The sequence below is a fragment of the Kogia breviceps genome, chromosome 19, assembly GCF_026419965.1.
Source record: "Kogia breviceps isolate mKogBre1 chromosome 19, mKogBre1 haplotype 1, whole genome shotgun sequence".
Taxonomy (NCBI): Eukaryota; Metazoa; Chordata; class Mammalia; order Artiodactyla; family Physeteridae; genus Kogia; species Kogia breviceps.
Window position 1 is genome coordinate 13,634,003 of NC_081328.1, and position 18,182 is coordinate 13,652,184.

General features: G+C 47.0%; 1 non-coding gene across 1 annotated transcript; it reads right to left on the reverse strand.

The window, feature by feature from the left end:
• Positions 1-1,130: 1,130 nt before the first annotated feature.
• On the reverse strand, positions 1,131-1,235 carry LOC131747200 (U6 spliceosomal RNA). Its single transcript, XR_009332826.1, has one exon. It is a non-coding gene; the product is annotated as a U6 spliceosomal RNA (small nuclear RNA).
• Positions 1,236-18,182: the final 16,947 nt, after the last annotated feature.

The following is an 18,182-nucleotide window of genomic DNA, read 5'->3' on the forward strand; positions in this document are numbered from 1 at the left end:
ATTTCCTAGAACTCAGGAACAGCCAGGAAGAAGAGATGCGAAGGGAAGGGTATGGGCAAAGGGCACGGTGTGCCACTCTCTCCAATTCTCCATGTGTTCACCATCCTGGAAGCTCTCTGAACCCAACCATTTGCGGTTTGATGGAGGCTTCATTACAGAGTTATGATTGATTAAGTCACTGGCTATTGGCAATGCATTCAACTTCCAGCCCCTCTCCCCTCCCCAGAGGAACTGGGGACTGAAAGTTCCAATACTCTAATCACATGGTTGGTTCTCCTGGCAACCAGCCCCCACCCTAAGATACAGTCTAATAGTCACCTCATTAATACAACAGTAGACATATTTATAACTCTCATCACTTAGGAAATTCCAAGGGTTTTAGGGGCTTTGTGCCAGGAATGGGGATGAACACCGACTATATACTTCTTATTCTAAATCACAATATCACAATCTCCTATTGGTTCTGTTTCTCTGGGGTGCTTGACTACAAGGCACCTCCCTGGGTCTGGCCTATTTTCCTATTCTTTTTTTTTTTTTTTTTTTTTTTTGCGGTATGCGGGCCTCTCACTGTCGCGGCCTCTCCCGCTGCGGAGCGCAGGCTCCGGACGCGCAGGCTCAGCGGCCATGGCTCACAGGCCCAGCCGCTCCGCGGCACGTGGGATCTTCCCGGACCGGGGCTCGAACCCGCGTCTCCTGCATCGGCAGGCGGACTCTCAACCACTGTGCCACCCGGGAAGCCCCTCAGGTTCTTATTTGATCCCAGATAACAGGCTGCCTTAGGGAAAGAAAACTTTTTTTAAAAAGCAAAATATTCATTTTTCACTGCTGTGAATTCACCAGAAACAGGAGCAAAAACTTTGTAATGCTTAGCGATTCCAGCAACTACGTTACACTATTTTGTGTCTTCCAGTGAGAGGAAGGTTATCTTGATAGCATTTTGTTTGGTTGTTTGGTTTTATGGTGATGACTCCTTTCTTTCTTTATAAATTTTATTCAATAAATAAAAATTGTATATATTTAAGGGGTCCAACATGGTGATTTGATATACAATGTGAAATGACTACAGTCAAGTTAATTAACATACATCTCCTCACATAGTCACTGTTTTGCGTGTGTGATGAGTGTACCTGAAAAATATGAGAGGCTTCAGGAATTTGGGTCTCATCCTTGCACAGGGGCCTTGTTCATCTCCTCTGTATTTTTCCAGTTTTAGCATATGTGCTGCCGAAGGGAGCGTTTGATAGCATTCGTTTTGTGTCGTATCTCTTCATTCTTTAGGATGTTTCTAGGATACAGAAACATCTGGGCTTGCAGGCTGGAATTCTTCTTGAAAACTTTGATTTTTTAAAAAACATCAAGCCTGAGGGCTTCCCTGGTGGTCCAGTGGTTAAGACCCCACGCTTCCAATGCAGGGGACGCGCGTTCGATCCCCGGTCGGGGAACTAAGATCCCACATGGCCCATGGCACGGCCAAAAAAATTAAAAAGTAAAAAGACCAAGCTGGGTCCATCTGTAATGACAGTTTGTCTTGTAACCTAACTGCCTTTATTTTATCAGTTGTGGAAGGATGCTCTTCGTTTTGCTGTTTAGCAAGGTCAAATTGGGCCACTTTTAGGTGCAAAATTGGCGCCTCGTTCTTTAAAATCAAAAGTAAAGCCTTGCTAACCACACTGAATGAATGATGTGGGATTTGGGTTTTCCTCGGCTGCTATTTCCTTGATGGACACATTGACTTAATCCCAAATCCTTAGAGCAAAACTATCAGATGTTAATTCTCTCCAGCAGCGTCTCCGGCAATGTCCAGAGATGGGCTTTCATAGCTGGGCTGCTTAGGGTGAGTCTATTAATTGATTATAGGAGCTGTGTGAACGCCTCGGAGGAATATTTGCATTTCAGAGGCGGGGTTCAAGTTCAAGCCATGCTTCTCTTGCCTCTTCCTCTTCTCCAGACTGAAAAGGGGCTCTTTAAGAACAGGACCCCCCACCCTTGTTTATCTTTGCATTTCCCCAGCCCCTCGTGAAAAGCCCGATGATCAAGAAATACCCATTAAATAGAATCAACGGAATCTGACCACCTGTATTCATTAGGACTCTTTACATTACAAACAATTCCACCTAAAGGCATTACTTAAATAATAAAGAGACTATTTTGGCTCAGGTAACTGAACAGTGTGGGTAGATTTTTAAGTCTGGCTTGACCTAGTCTTCAAATAATGTGACCAGGGGCTTCCCTGGTGGCGCAGTGGTTGAGAATCCGCCTGCCGATGCAGGGGACCCGGGTTCGTGCCCCGGTCCGGGAAGATCCCACGTGCCGCGGAGCGGCTGGGCCCGTGAGCCATGGCCGCTGAGCCTGCGCGTCCGGAGCCTGTGCTCCGCAACGGGAAAGGCCACAACAGTGAGAGGCCCGCGTACCGCAAAAAAAAAAAACAAAAAACCAAAAAAACAAATAATGTGACCAGGAACCTGGGTTTTCTCTTATCAAACTTCCTGGCTCTCCTTCCTCGCTGCTAGCTCCACTCTCAGGCCTGCTCTCCCCCATGGTTGCCAGATGGAAATAACCATCCCCCAGGGCTGGAGCCAGGCTCTTGCCTATCCAGCAGGTGAGTCTACTCAGGCAATTTCCACACAGGACGATGGAGGCTTGAGATTCTCGGAAGCTCCAGCAAACGTCTCTGGGCATCTTATTGGCTTTGGCTGGCAACTGCCCACACCTGAACCATGTACTACAGCCAAGAGGATGAGACCTCCTGATGGGAGGCCACCCAGTGTGCTGAGAATGAAAGAGCAGTGAACCTCTACCAGAAAATTAAGATCATTTTGGCGGGAGAAGAGGGAATGGGGGTCAGGAAAACGACCAGAACCCCCCACCAGCTCTTCTTCTGTGGGTGAAGGTGGTGGTTTGGAGCAGCAATCCCTTTGTGGATGCTGTTCACGCCTCTCTCGAAGGCTCTTTGCTCTCTTCATGCTGCAACAGCTTCAGACAAGAGAGTCAGAGACCACGGAGCCTTGGAGAGGATGAGGAAAGGCTTGACTCCCCGCCTCTCACAGGTGCCCCCAATGCTTGCCAGGTTTCAGCAGCCCGTCAAGACTTCTCCTTGCCTTTCCCTCAACCACTAGACCCCTAATTCTGAGGCAGTTTGCATACCTTTGATAATATCTGCTTGCCTCAACTTCATGCACAGGGGGGAGTTTTTCTGTTCTTAGGAGAAGACCCATCAGTCTGATTCTTGTAGACCTGGGACCCAATTTTATTTGCATAAGTGAGATAGTCATTGCTTTGAAAATTTCTGTAGCACTTTCCGAACAAACAAAGGTGCCATCCCAGCTCTGCTAAGCTTCACCCCTGTGACATGGGGATTGAGAGTGAGGCCTCTGACAGGGAAAGGCTGCCCCCGGTTAAAGGAAGCTAAAAAGACATGACAACCAAAGGCCATGTATGGACCGGGGGAAAAAATACAGAGCTCGAAAGGACATTAATGAAGCGATTTGACAAATCTGAATATGGACTGTGGATTGGACAATAGTATTGATTATTTTGACAATCGTACTCAGGTTATGTAAGAGAATGTCTTTGTTCGTAGGAAATACACATGGAAGTCTTCAGGGGTAAAAGGAGCAGGATACGATGTCTAACTTTTGAATTGTTCAGGAGGAAAAAACCATAAATATATACATATATAAAGAGCAAATGAATAATAATGCAAATGGGACAAAATGCTAAACATTGGGGGATCTAGGTAAAGGATTATGGAGGGTCTAACTGCCTGGGTTTGAATCCTGGCTCCACTGCTTGCTAGCTAGCTCTAAACCTCTCTACGCCTCACTTTCCCCATCTGTAAAATGGACGTAATAGCAGCAACTACTGCATAGGCTTTTGGGGAGAAATAAATGAAAGAATCCATAAAATGAGCTTAGCACAGGGTCCGGCTCATGCCAAGAGCCAAGAGTAATAAATGTTAGCTATTTTTATTACTATTACTGTCCCACGGTTCTCCCAGTCGCTGGGATAAAGAGATATAAACAGAAACGATTCCCTCTAGGAGCATACATGGCAGGAGATGCCGGCCAGAGGGAGATTTTCCCCCTCATATGGAATAGACTTGATCCAGTGTCACATTTTGTATGCATATGGTGTTACCTATTATTATGTATTATGTAATGCTACGTATACCATATGGTAATATGCTTTAAGTATTTTTCTTCAACTTGCCCCTTTTACTCAACACAATGTCTTGGAGACCTTTCCATAATAATACCAATAATAATTAACATTTATTGAAGCTTACCATGTGCCAGGCATAGTTCTCGGCACTTTCCATGTATTATTTAATTCTCACAACAATCCTGTGAAATAGATTCTCTTGTAATTCCCTTTTTTTTTTTTTTGTAATCACCATTTTATGGATTAAAAAAGCTGATGCTCAGAGAGGGTAAGGAATTTGCCCAAGGCCATACTACCAAAATTTGAACTCAGCCTGTCTCCAGAGCCTGTGGCCTTAATCACTATTTTTCCATGCAGGTGTGTACAGAGATCTATTTCACTGAAAGAAGGTGATAGGGAGTTGGGGGGAGCTACCTAGTGTTTCATAAAATGGTTATACCCAAAACTCATTTAATCATTCTAACCCAACTGATAGACATTTAGGTTATTTCCAATATTTGCTATTTGAAATAGTGCTGTGGTAAATATCATGGAACAAGCCTTGATAGTATCACTATGTGTCTGACACCAAAGAAGGAAGAAGTTAAAAATATTTGAGAGAGAAAAATTTAAGCAACAAAATAAAGTAGTATTAAACCAAAGTTATATTAAATTACACAAGATAAATATTGATGACCCACAATGAAATGAATGAATGAATGAATAGGAGAGAAAAGACAAATCTCCAGTGCAGAAGAATTCCAAATAATTTGAAATTCCACCAAATAAATGTGATGTGGTATCCAGGATGGGATCCTGGAACAGATAAGGAACATTAGGAAATTAAGGAAATATGAATAAACTATGGACTTTAGTTAATAATAATAATGTATCAATACGGGTTCATTAATTGTAACAAATGTACCAGGTAAGAGGTTAATAATAAAGAAAACTGGGTGCAGAGCATATGGGAATTCTCTGTACCATCCTCTCAATTTTTCTGTAAATCTAGAATTATTTTTAAAAGACAGTCTATTTCAAAAAAATTTTAAAAAATACTGGAGAGTGAGGGACAAAGTGTAGGTTTTGTAACAGATGGGAGGGGAGGGGTTTCCCAACCCAGCAGGGAATTATTTTATTTTTAAATTTTTAATGAATTTGTATTGGGGTATAGTTGCTTTACAATGCTGTGTTAGTTTCCATTGTAGAGCAAAGTGAGTCAGCTATACGTATACATATAGCCCCTCTTTGGATTTCCTTCCCATTTAGGTCACCACAGAGCACTGAATAAAGTTCCCTGAGCTATACAGTAGGTGCTCATCAGTTATCTATTTTATCTATTCCCCAGGAGGGGAATTAGCTTCAGATGGCAGGAGGAAAGGAGGCGCTGGTGGGTGCAGACATATTTTTGTAGGCCTTTGGCAGGAAGTTGAGTGTTCCCACCTGATGGCCTCTGTTTTTCCTTTATGACACAAGCGGTGAGGGTGGGCTATCTGCTGAGACAGGGCCTGTGGAAAAACTGTGGGTTGCAAGTGGAAAAAGTTGGGAGAGCCCCTGAGAGGAGTGCAAGAAGAAGCTTACAGGGGCAGAAAAGAGCAATTTCCTCTCACGTCACAGATTTGTGTTGCCCCAAAAGGCAGAGCCTTGGGCCGCAGGCCTAGAGGCCTAGCTGGAGCGTCTCCTTGGAGTTCCACTACTTGACCAGCAGAGGGCGCCAAGACACCGCCCAACTTTTTCACACCCGGTCCTAGATCTCCCAATTTTCTCGCTGATTCCAAGAGTAAAACGTTTTTTCTTTGAGCCAGCCATATTTGAAGGATGATAAACTCTTTGAACTAGCCCAAAGGAACACCTTTGAAGAGCAAGAATTTAGTTGTCTCAGAGCTAATGTCTTTTACTTGCCTCCTCCCTCCAGGAAGTACCGGCAAAGCAGAGTACACGACCGCCATTACTGAGGACCTACTGTGTGTGGTGTGATGTTCCAAGCGTGTCTCATTTAATCCTCACAAATCACCTCTGAGGTAGTGGTTATTATTACCCCATCTACAGAGGAATAAATGGAGTCTCAGAGAGGTAAAGGAGGTTATCTGAAGATCCTTCCTATTGAGTGTAGCCCTATTCCTACTTGGTTTCAGTTAACAATCAACCAATTAACAATTTTTCAACAGGTGTGTGTGTTGGAAAGCTTGCCCTGGGAGATGCTCTGTGAGAACAGGATCCTGTGTCAATAAATTTGGCAAAGCTGCAAACTCTTTCCATTTATGTGAACTGGGCATAAAAATGGTCACGGCAAAGGGCTGTCCTGAAGCTAAGCTAGGCCTCTGCAGTGCCTGGAGAATGTCTTCTCCCTCTCTCCCCTTCCCTGACCCACCCCAAGAAGGTGGCTCTTTCCTTTATGGGGGAATGATACAGCTAAATTGGAGGAAAATTTTCATATCGACCCCCAAGAAGTAATTGAGGATGGAACTATAGACAGAACTGAAGCTTTGGAGTCAGGGCAAAGGAAGTCTCTGAGATTTCGTTTTCTCATCTGAAAAACAGGGCGACAGATACCAGAACCTGCAGGATGTCGTCAAGAATCAGTAAGCACGTGGAACCCCCAGCTCAGAGCCTAGCCCTGGGAGACCCTGGTGAGGAAGGCGCCAGGACCTGGGGACCATGAATTGTGGCAGGACGCGCACGGCCACCCTGCAGGATTTAGGCGGGTGACCACCTGCCTCCTCGCCTAGCCCCTAGGGGTGGGTCCCGCGGGGGTGGGTCCCCCCGGGGGTGGGGGGTCCGGGGTCCCCCCCGGGGTCGGGTCCCCGGGGTCCCGGGGTCCCGGGGCCCCGGGCCCCCCCCCACCGCTCCCACCGCTCCCACCGCTCCCACCGCTCCCTCCATCCCTTCCTCACAGTACCTGCTCCCTATCGGTCGTAGCTCGTAAATCTCCTTCACACAGAGGGCGATAAATTAGAGGGGTGTGAGACCCCCCCCCCACCTTCCTGTGCCCTCCCTCTCCCTTCTGGGGAGGACTGCGGGAGCAGGAAGCCCCTGGGACGGGGTGGGCGGGGTCACCCAGACCCGCCTACTTCGGCTTGTTAATTACAGACTTAGGGTCTGCAGGGCCTGATTTATGGCGGGGCGGGCTGCGTCCTGTGGCTGGGCAAGTCTAGGGGAGCCTGGAGGGGCGGGGGTGACAGGGGTGGGAGGGGTGGGAGGACAGGAGACCAGAGAGGATCCCGAATTCTGTGGGCCTTGTTGAAATGACAACGGTACTAAACGAATATATTTACATACAAATAAAATTTAAGCATAATAGCTATAGCTAACATTGATTGAGAGACTGCGCGCCAAGCTGGCTAAACACTTTATTAATTCATTGATCAAATATTTATTGAGTGCCTATTCGGTGCCAGGAATCTCGCATATATTATCTAATGAACTTCCCCAAACAGCCCTGCCAGTTAGTCCCTATGGTTCCCATTTTGCAGATGGAGAAATCCAAGCAATCCAGTGACTTGTCCAAGGTTACTAGGCTACTGAGCAGTGGGTCCAGGACTCACATCCCTGGCTATCTGTCCCCGGAGCTTAAACTTTTTTGACTAGATTATCCCGCCTCTTTGCTACCACTTGCCTCACTGTCTTCCTGCCCTGCCACCAGCTGTGTGACCTTGGGCAAACACCTCTGCCTTGCTGACAAAATAATTCTTTTGGCAAAAGACGCACTCTGCCCTACCTACGTCACAAGGAGTTAGGAGGATCAAATTAAACTGAAGCTTATGGAAATCCTTTAAAAAGTATCTGTAGACTAAAGAAAAAGTGAGAACAGATGTGAAGGAGACGGTGAGAAAGTCTATCCTATGTGATTGAAGAACCGTAAGAAAAGAAAAAAGAACATGCAACAGAAGCAATATTTGAAAAGACAAAGTGTGAGGAAATTTACCAATCTGAGAAGAAGTATCAAACCACAAATTCAAGAAGCCCAACAAATCCTAGGAGATATATATATTTTTAAACCCACACACTTAAATGTGTCATAGTGAAATATCAGGAACCAAAAACAATGAAAAGATTTCAAAACCAATCTGGAAAAAAAATTACTGTCAAAGGAGCAACAGCTACTCTGAAGCTGACATCTGTAAGAAGACAACATCATAGTTTCAAAGTGACTTTAGGGCTTTCCTGGTGGCGCAGTGGCTGAGAGTCCGCCTGCCGATGCAGGGGACACAGGTTTGTGCCCCGGTCCGGGAGGATCCCACGTGCCGCGGAGCGGCTAGGCCTGTGAGCCGTGGCCGCTGGGCCTGCACGTCCAGAGCCTGTGCTCCGCAACGGGAGAGGCCAGCGTTCCGGAAAAAAAAAAAAAAAAAAAAAAGTGACTTTAAAAAGCAGAACCGACAAGACTTGTATAGGAGAAATAAAGGCAAGTCATCACCAGTGGGCTTTCACTGGAGGAAATTCTGAAGGACATAATTCAGACAGGGAAAAAAAAAGATTCCACATGGAATGTCTGAGATGCAGGAAGTAATGAAGAGCAAAGAAATTAGTAAATATATGAGCACATTTAAATGAACATTGATTGTATTTTTAAAAGATCTGTAAAATGCTATATAAAAAGTGTATTAATTAAGATGATATTAGGGGGACTTCCCTGGTGGTGCAGTGGTTAAGAATCCACCTGCCAACACAGGGGACATGGGTTCAATCCCTAGTCCGGGAAGATCCCACATGCCATAGAACATGTAAGCCCATGAGCCACAACTACTGAGTCTGTGCTCTAGAGACCGTGAGCCACAACTACTGAAGCCCACACGCCTGAGCCTGTGCTCTGCAACAAGAGAAGCCACCGCAATGAGAAGCCCGCGCACCGCAATGAAGAGTAGCCCCTGCTCACCACAACTAGAGAAAGCCCACACACAGCAACAAAGACCCTACGCAGCCAAAAACAAAAAAAAAATTTTTTAAAGATGATATTAGGGACTTCCCTGGTGGTCCAGTGGTTAAGACTTGGCCTTCCAATGCAGGGGGTGCGGGTTTGATCCCTGGTCAGGGAGCTAAGATCCCACATGCCTCATAGCCAAAAAACCAAAACATAAAACAGAAGCAATATTGTAACAAATTCAATAAAGACTTTAAAAATGGTCCACATCAAAAAAAAAAAAAAAACAACTTAAAAAAAAAACATGATATTAAATGCTGTAGGAGATAAATCCCCAAGTCTCAAAGGCTTTAACGTGAAAGTTTATTTCTCACGTGTGTAATCATTCACTGTGGGTGTTCCCAGTCAGGCAGTTTTCCTGGTCAGCTCTCCTCCAGGCAATGAAGGGCCTGGCTCCTTCTACCTTTTGGCTCTATCATCTTTAGCTTGTGGCTCCCATGGCTGCCCTAGGTCTTTGATCCAGGAGGAAGGGGAAGGAGTGTGGAGGCTGCTTATGGGAAGTTATCACGGACAGGCCTGGGAGTGACACACATCACTTCTGCTCATATTAAGAGGAGAACTCAGTCAACTGCAGGAAAGGCTGGGAAATGGTATAACTGCTGTATTCATTATCTATTGCTATGTAACAAATTACCTCAAAACATATTGGCTTAAAACAACAATGAGGCGGGGCTTCCCTGGTGAAGCAGTGGTTGCGAATCTGCCTGCTAATGCAGGGGACACGGGTTCGAGCCCTGGTCTGGGAAGATCCCACATGCCACGGAGCAGCTAGGCCCATGAGCCACAACTACTGAGCCTGCGCGTCTGGAGCCTGTGCTCCGCAACAAGAGAGGCCGCGATAGTGAGAGGCCCGTGCACCGCGATGAAGAGTGGCCCCCTTTTGCCACAACTAGAGAAAGCCCTCGCACAGAAACGAAGACCCAACACAGCAAAAGTAAATAAATTAATTAATAAACTCCTACCCCCAACATCTAAAAAAAAAAGACAAAAACAACAATGAGCATTTATTACTTCACAGTTTCTATGAGTCAGGATTTGAGAAGCGGCCTACCTGGGTAAGTCTCTTCCCCTATTGTGCGTGATGGAGTATGTATGTGATTCCTAGAACTCCTGCAGCCATTTTGCCACCATGAGGGAAGCCACCTTGAGAAAGAAATATACATAGAAGAGCTATGAAAGAATCACAGAAGAATAATCATATGGATGATTAAATTAAACAAAGGGGTTCTAAAATTCCCATGGAAGTGTAAAGAGCCAAGAATACTCAAGAAAATTATGAAAATGAGCAATGAGGCCAAGGGATCGCCAGATCAGACAGGCATTAAACAGAGATGGCTGGAGGTGGCATTATAGAGATGTGGCATTACGAATCATTGGAGACAGAATAAACTATCCACCAAACGGAGGTGGAAAAACTGGCACTTGGGTTCCAATAAAAATAAAAATAAAAATCCAATAATAATGAAAGCAATCACAACAACAATGATAATGGCTACCATTTGTTGACACCTACAAAGTTTTAGAAATTTACATTTGATTTATTTATGTCTATTTTCACACCAACCCCACCAGGTAGGTATTACCATTTATTATTCCCACTTGACAGATGAGAAAATTGCATCTCAGGAAGGCAGACCACACATGGCTCTCAGTCTCCTGGGCACTGAGTAGGAGCCCTGTTTCTCCTCCCCACAATAACAGGACCCTGTCCCGAGAATTCCAGTTCAGGGCAGTGGTTGCCTCTCCCAGAAGACAGGAAGACAGAGCCCTCCATCAATGCCAAGCAAGGCCCCAGGAACCAGAATTCCTCCTTCACCCCTGACTGACCCTGGGGCAGATATATGGCTGATTAGACCCCAGCTAAAAGTACAGAGGCCTCTTTGTCATTGCTTTAATGAGAAGCCAATCACCAGGTCATTAGTGGGTGGACGTGATGAGAAGTTTGGTACTGGGGTGGGAGGGAGGAGGGTGCTCTTGGCTTCTGGATGATTTACAGCTGCAGTGCCAGGCTGCCTGGGGAAGGGAGCAGAGCCGCAGGAGGATGAGAAAGTTAGAGCACCTCAGAGGAGCCAGGACCTCTTATGAGAGCATAGCATGCTGTTTTGTTTAATCCTTGCAACTAATCTGATGAAGCAGTATTATTGCATATCCCCATTTTACAGATAAGGAAACTGAGGCTCAGAGAGGTTAATTAAGCATTTTACCCAAGGCTATACAGCTAATAAATGATGGTCTTATTCCAGAGCCCAAACATCCACTCTGTTCTCTGTTATAGGCACAGCAGAGGTGAGTGTAGGTGAAGGTCCAAGAAATAGTCTAGCTTTAGACCAAGAAGGAACAAGCAGTCAGGAGATGCTTGACTGAGCGAGGTTACTTTGTGGGCTGGGAGTAGGGGCAGGGGAAAGGGATATTACATAAGCTTGGAAAAAAGTACCCCTGGGATGCTGAGTAAGTCTGCCAGAAACAGGATAAAAATAACACAATAACTAAATATTATAAAGTGCCAACTATGTGCCAGGCATTGCACCAAGGGCCTTCCAATCTATCTTATAGCTGAGGAAACTGAGGCTCAGAGAGGTTAAGTTACCTGCCCCAGGTCTCAAAGCTGGTAAGTGGTAGGTACAGGGATTGATTTAGGAGTAAGAGAGGAGCAACAGGGCAGTTACTTACTCTCTGCTCTAGATTGTCAGGAGTTTGGTAATAAACAACAAAACCCAACTTGGTTCACTTAAGAGGAAGAGGAAGTTGCTGGGCAGCTCTGAGATAGCTCACAGGATCAGTAGAAAATTTAATGGGATTAAGTTTGGGAAACTCATTAGAATTATAGGAAACTGGGTGGCTGGAACCACAGCCCAGCCAGTAGCCTCCTGAGGATGCCTCCACAGGACACCGGAGGCTACTGGCCCAGTACAGGCAATTTCTTTTTTTTTTTTTTTTTTTTTGCGGTACGCGGGCCTCTCACTGTTGTGGCCTCTCCCGTTGCGGAGCACAGGCTCCGGACGTGCAGGCTCAGCGGCCATGGCTCACGGGCCCGGCCGCTTCATGGCATGTGGGATCCTCCTGGACCGGGGCATGAACCCGTGCCCCCTGCATCGGCAGGCAGACTCCCAACCACTGCGCCACCAGGGAAGCCCCAGTAGAGGCAATTTCTCCCGAGGAGCCTGTTTCTCTGGGACACCTGCTCCATATTCAAGTCAAGGAGTCAAGTACCTAGACTCCTGTCTGTCCTAGCTGCCAGGAGTCTTTCCCACCCAGAGCCCCACCATGGAGGCGTCCCTCTCCTAGATAGACAGACTATTAAAATGCTGCAGAGCAAACAACAATGACAACAAAAAAGCATTCACTGCAAGCCCCACGTGCCCCAGGTCTCCCAGCCCCTGGGAAGAAGTGACCGTAATGCCACCAATTCTCTGTCCTTCCTGAGCCTCCTCCCACATCCATAGTTGGACTCTACATTTCAGAGAGCCCATCACTAGGGGCTGCCCAGAAATCTCAGGCCTCAGATTCTTGAAGGAGGATATGGAGATGGTAACACTTTCCTTTTCATCATCTGCTACATCCAGCTGGCCACCCCCATGTGCCCATTCTACTTTCCAAACAGGTGTGGACTCCAGCCCCACCTCTCTCACAACCACCTGCATAACTCAGGCCCCTCCTCTCTCACCTGGATCTTTACAGTATCTTAACTGGAGTCTGCCTTAGATCCCTTCTCCACACTGTTCGAAGGAGCTCTGGCTACCATGCAAACATGACTGTGTCATTCCTCAAATTAATATCTTTTTGTGGTACCCAGTTATCTACAGGATGAAATCCAAGCTTTTGGGCATGATGCCTAGTAACCCCCCAGCTTTATCTCCCATCTCCCCCTGCTCTCTCATATCATGGTTTGGCCAATTTACTGTATTCTCCTCATCATACTATGATGGCTTATGGAATACTCATCCAGCAGTCAGAGAAAGAGAAAGCTAATGGGTTTTCTTTTGTATTTAAGACTCATGAAGTGAGGGGATGGAATAAATATTTAACGGCTTCCCATCTCTTGCCAAGTAAAAGTGCAAGATATTGCAGTAGACTGTGCAACCATGTCACCAGCTGGAGCTCACCTCTTGCTCTGCCCCAGCCCCGCTGGCCACCTTGTTGCCCCTGGAACTGTTAGACACGCTCCTGCCTCAGGGCCTTTGCACATGTTGTTCCTGCTGCCTGGAAGCTCTTCCTCAAGATAGCCACAAAAATACCTTGTCTCATTCAAGTTCTTACTCAGATGTCACCTTCTCAGGTGGGCTTTCCCTGACCCCTCCCACCCCCACATTCTCCACTTTCTATCTTTTCTGATTTTATCTTTTCTGTACCATTTATCACTTTCTAATATACTTCTAATAGTACTTATTTACTACATAAATTACTTATTTTCCTTATTATTTGCTCTCTGCACTTGAATGTGACTTCCGTGAGGCCAGCTTTTTGCCTGTTTAATGCACTACTCTGCACCAGTAACTAGAACAGGAAGCAGTCATCACATTTTTGTTGAATGAAGGCACAGAGCCTGAAACGGAGCCCAGATCTTCCAGATTCCAAATTTCCCCCACGCCAAGTTTCTCTCTAAGTTGAACGCTGAGGATCCCGGTCTGGGAGAGAAGGGAGGCTGCGGGCCTTTGCGGAGGCCAGCTCTCCGGAGACGACGGGGTTCTCAGGCCGCCCTGGACTCGGTTTCTCCGGAAAGCCCCTCCCTGGATCCCGGGTTTCTCTCCAAGGTGGGAGTTCTGTCTTCCCTCGGGGGAGCGACGTCGGAACTTCCCGGGGAAGAGCAGGAATTTCTGAAATCCGGGCTCCGCCGAGAGGTAATAGGCACCTTCGCGGCCGTCAGCGGAATCGCCCGGCCCTAAATCACGAGCGCGGCCCCTCCTCCCTGCGCCCGCCTCCTGGCGGCCCGGCCGGGAGAAGCGGCGCTCCCCGCGGGGGCGGATTCCAGCCGCGCGACGGGAGGGACGGGCCGCCGCTGCAGATGCCGCGGAAATGCCTGCCCCGCCGCCGGCCTTTGAAGTCGGCCCAACCCCGCTCGAGGCCCCCGCGAGCTGCACGCCCCGGGGATCGCAGCCGGGGATCACATGGGTCCCCTCGGATTCCAGGGATTCGTGGGAAGGGGGCCGAGTGGGGCGGAGGCGCTTCTCTCCGGGAGCCCCGGCCATTTGTCAGGAGAGCGTGGCCTCAGAATTATTAACTTGGAGCCGAGGGTCATTTCCTGACGTGTGCGGAGAGGGGCGGAGGAGCCGGCCTGGAGAAGTAGGACATACGGGAAGGAAACGCCAGAATTGTTTTAGGGAAGGGATGGGAGGGCAGGCTCGCTCCCAGCATCGGGAAACTTGTGCCCTTGGGACATTTTCTTTACTTTCACTGACCTTTTCATATAGATCTGAGGGTTCATGGTAGCGGGCCAGCAGAGAAATCTGTGGTTCAATCTCATTTTTATTTTATTTTATTTTATTTCCTTGCTGATATTCTACGACTGTATTGTTACGTTTGAGCCCCACAGTTGTCTATTGCCATGAGTTTTTTCCCCTCCATGCAAGTATAGGTGGGGATGTTCTCAAGTTAACGTGCAAGAAGAAAATTGTGTGTACTCAAAATTATCTTTGAATAAGACTTAAATTAACCTTAAATAAGTCATTATGTGTACAATCCTGAACAGTCATTCTTAAGCAAGGTAAAATTTAGATTGGTCTAGATTTTGGAAGAACAAATATATATATATTTCTGAACATTTCAACCACTTTGCTTTTAACTCAGAAGTTTGAATTCAATAGATCTGGGGAGGGAGGGGTCTGAGAAGTTATAATGTACTGCTGCTGCCAACAACCACATTGGAGAATACAGCTTTGGCAATTATCAAATTCCCCCCAGGTGACTGGGGGGTGGGGAATTCTATGGCATTTCTTTTTGGCTGCAAGGTTTACTTCCCTCTATTTTAATATGGAGCTTTTTTTTTTTTTTTTTTTTTGGCCACACAGCATGGCACGCGGGATCTTAGTTCCCCGACCAGGGATTGAACGCATGCCCTCTGCAGTGGAAGCGCGGAGTCCTAACCACTGGACCGCCAGGGAAGTCCCATGGAGCTTCTATATACTTAACATACATGTTCATGACTGTTAACACACGCGACAGCCTATAGCACTGGGCCTGGTATTTAGTACATGTTCAATAACTGTTTACCAGATTTGAATATAGAGCTTGTTTGATCAGACTAGTGTGGAGTTTCCAGAATTTCGTGAATATCTTTTTTTCTTTTTTTTTTTTTGGCTGCGTTGGGTCTTCGTTGCTGTGCGCGGGCTTTCTCTAGTTGCGGCGAACAGGGGCTACTCTTCATTGCGGTGCGCGGGCTTCTCATTGTGGTGGCTTCTCTTGTTGCAGAGCACAGACTCTAGGAGGGTGGGCTTCAGTAGCTGTGGCGCATGGGCTCAATAGTTGTGGCTCGCGGGCTCTAGAGCGCAGGCTCAGTAGTTATGGCGCATGGGCTTAGTTGCTCTGTGGCATGTGGGATCTTCCCGGACCAGGGCTCGAACCCGTGTGCCCTGCATTGGCAGGCAGACTCTTAACCACTGCGCCACCATGGAAGTCCTCGTGAATATCTTAATATCAGGGATGGCACCATTTATTCAATATTCAGCAAATATTTCCTTGCATCTACTATGTACCAGGCACTGTGTTAGGTACTGGGAATACAGAAGCGACCTGGATGTGGATCCAGCATGAACATAAAAGTATTGAATACGATATGTAGATAACCAACAAGGACCTGCTGTATAGCACAGGGAACTATACTCAATATTTTGTAATAACCTATAAGAGAAAAGAATCTGAAAAGAATATTTATATATATATTCATACATGTACATACATATATATATCTGAATCACTGTGCTGTACACCTAACACAACATTGTAAATCAACTGCACTTCAATTTTTAAAAAAAGATATATAAATACATGGGAAAAGAAGTACAATATGATCTGCTACATGCTGAGGTGGGGTCAAGCACAGAAGGGGAGGGTTCAGGGCTGGCTTCACAGAGGAAATGTTGGCAAGCAGCCGAGGCTGGTGACCCACTGCAGGCCACTGAACTCAACCCAGAACTCCAGCAGGCGGAGGCCCAAGGCCTTTCCAACATGTGCATGCAGGTTGCTGCAGGCTGGTCCCGAGTCCCCTCAGGCTCCTCCTGGCTTACAGGGCCCTGTCTTACCTGCAGTGGAGGGTCAGGTTGGCAAGTGGGCACTGGCCTGTCACTTCTGCTCTCTGGTGCTCCCCCTGGGGTCCAGCAGCCGTCAGTTCAGCTGGGGACAGAGTTAGAATTAGCCAAGGAAATCCCAGGTAGCAAATCTCAGTCCCAGGAGGCAGGCAGTTGGGCTGCTTCGGACTGCTCCTAGCTTCCAGTCCAGATTCTCTATATTTTTCTTGCTTGTCTGTCTTCATTTGGAGGACCCTCCTTCCCCCACCCCCACCCTCTTCCCAGTCTTCTCTACAGCAGCCAAGCTCTTTTTTTTTTTTTTTTTTCTTTCTGCAAAACAAGGCAGGTAAAACCTTTAATCCAGTAGTACACCCAAACTGATTAAAACAAATCTTTCATTCACTTCGCATCAACCTAGATTCAGATACGCTGCTCTAGAGAGAAGCTCTTTTTTTATTTTCACACGCACAGTTGAAACTGTTTGACTATCTCAGTGACTGTTGTTTCAAAGGGCAGATGCAAGGCCTCTCTCTATTACCTACAGGTGGTCAGTGGAGGCTGTCGGTGTTGGGGGTGGAGAAGCGCTCACTGAGCCCAGAACACAGGCCCAGCACAGAGGAGTTAGGAGCTTGGTCTTCAAATAGGAGCCACGCTACCTGATTTGAAAGCCTGGCTCAGCAACAGCTCAGCCCTCTGACTTGGGGCAGATTACTTAACTCTCTCAGTCTCAAGTTTCCAGTCTGTAAAATGGGTATTATAAGAACAGAGCCTTCCCTATAGGATTGCTGTGAGGCTAAGATAATGTAGGTTAAAAAGCACTTAGATTACTTGGTACCATGCCTCACCTATAATAGTCAATAGAAGTCAGTACCAATATTATTAAGATGACTATTGTTATTTTTACTAATTTTTACTAAGCAGCATCCTGCCTGTGGTGGACTGAGAGTTTTCACTGAAGGAAGGAAAGGCCCGGGAAGCAGTTTAAGCTTGTTTATCACCCGAAAGGGGCAGCTCCTGCACTGCCCTAGGCGTATTCGCCCCTCTGTGAGGCTGCCCTGGGGGTCAGTGGGAAGGGCAGCCTTCCTTGGATAGGTCATCTCCAGCCTTCCAGGAAGATGGGAGGTGCTCTGGGCTTGTACATCTATTTCCTCCTGATTGTGGGTCATGGGCTCCCAGGGACACCACAGGGGAGGGAAATGTGTTAATGGGCACATTCAGGTCAAGGTTATCTTGCAATAAACAGATCCAGTATTTCTAAAGGCCCAATCTTTACCAGGTTCCTTTCATTGAGTCCTCTGAGGCTGGTATCACTCCCATTTTGCAGGTAGAGAACTGAAATTCAGAGCTTTTCCCAAGGTCTTTATGAAGGTTGCAAATGTCAGATGAGTTTAGACCCAAAGCTTATGCTCATGACCACTACACTACTCTGTCCTACACTCAGGGCCAGCTTCACGGGTACGGGAGCTGTGCACTGGCCCAGACTCCAGGCTTAGAGAGCCCCAAGCTTGGTTTCATGCTCTGCTGTCACCATCTTTAAATTCCTAATAATTTGGAACAAAGGGCCCCCGTTCTCATTTTGCACTGGGCCCTGCAAATTATATGGCTGGTCTTGTCTACCCTCTTTTGTGGAGGGGATGTCTTCCTTGCAAAGGAAAGAAAACTGGGGTGCAGAGAGGAGCGCATGACTGGCACAGGGTCCCACAGCAAGTTCGTGGCAGAACCAGAATCAGGTCTCCTGACCCCCTTCCAGTGGAATTCTCTCGAAGCATTCATATGTCCAACTGTGCCCTTGACGGGGGAGGTTTTGCAAGAGGCCATGGGCTGGGAGTGCTGGGAGAGGGAAAGGGCTCCAGCAAACCACCTCTCCCTGGTTTTTCTGGGACTGGAAGGTCCACCTGCTGCCT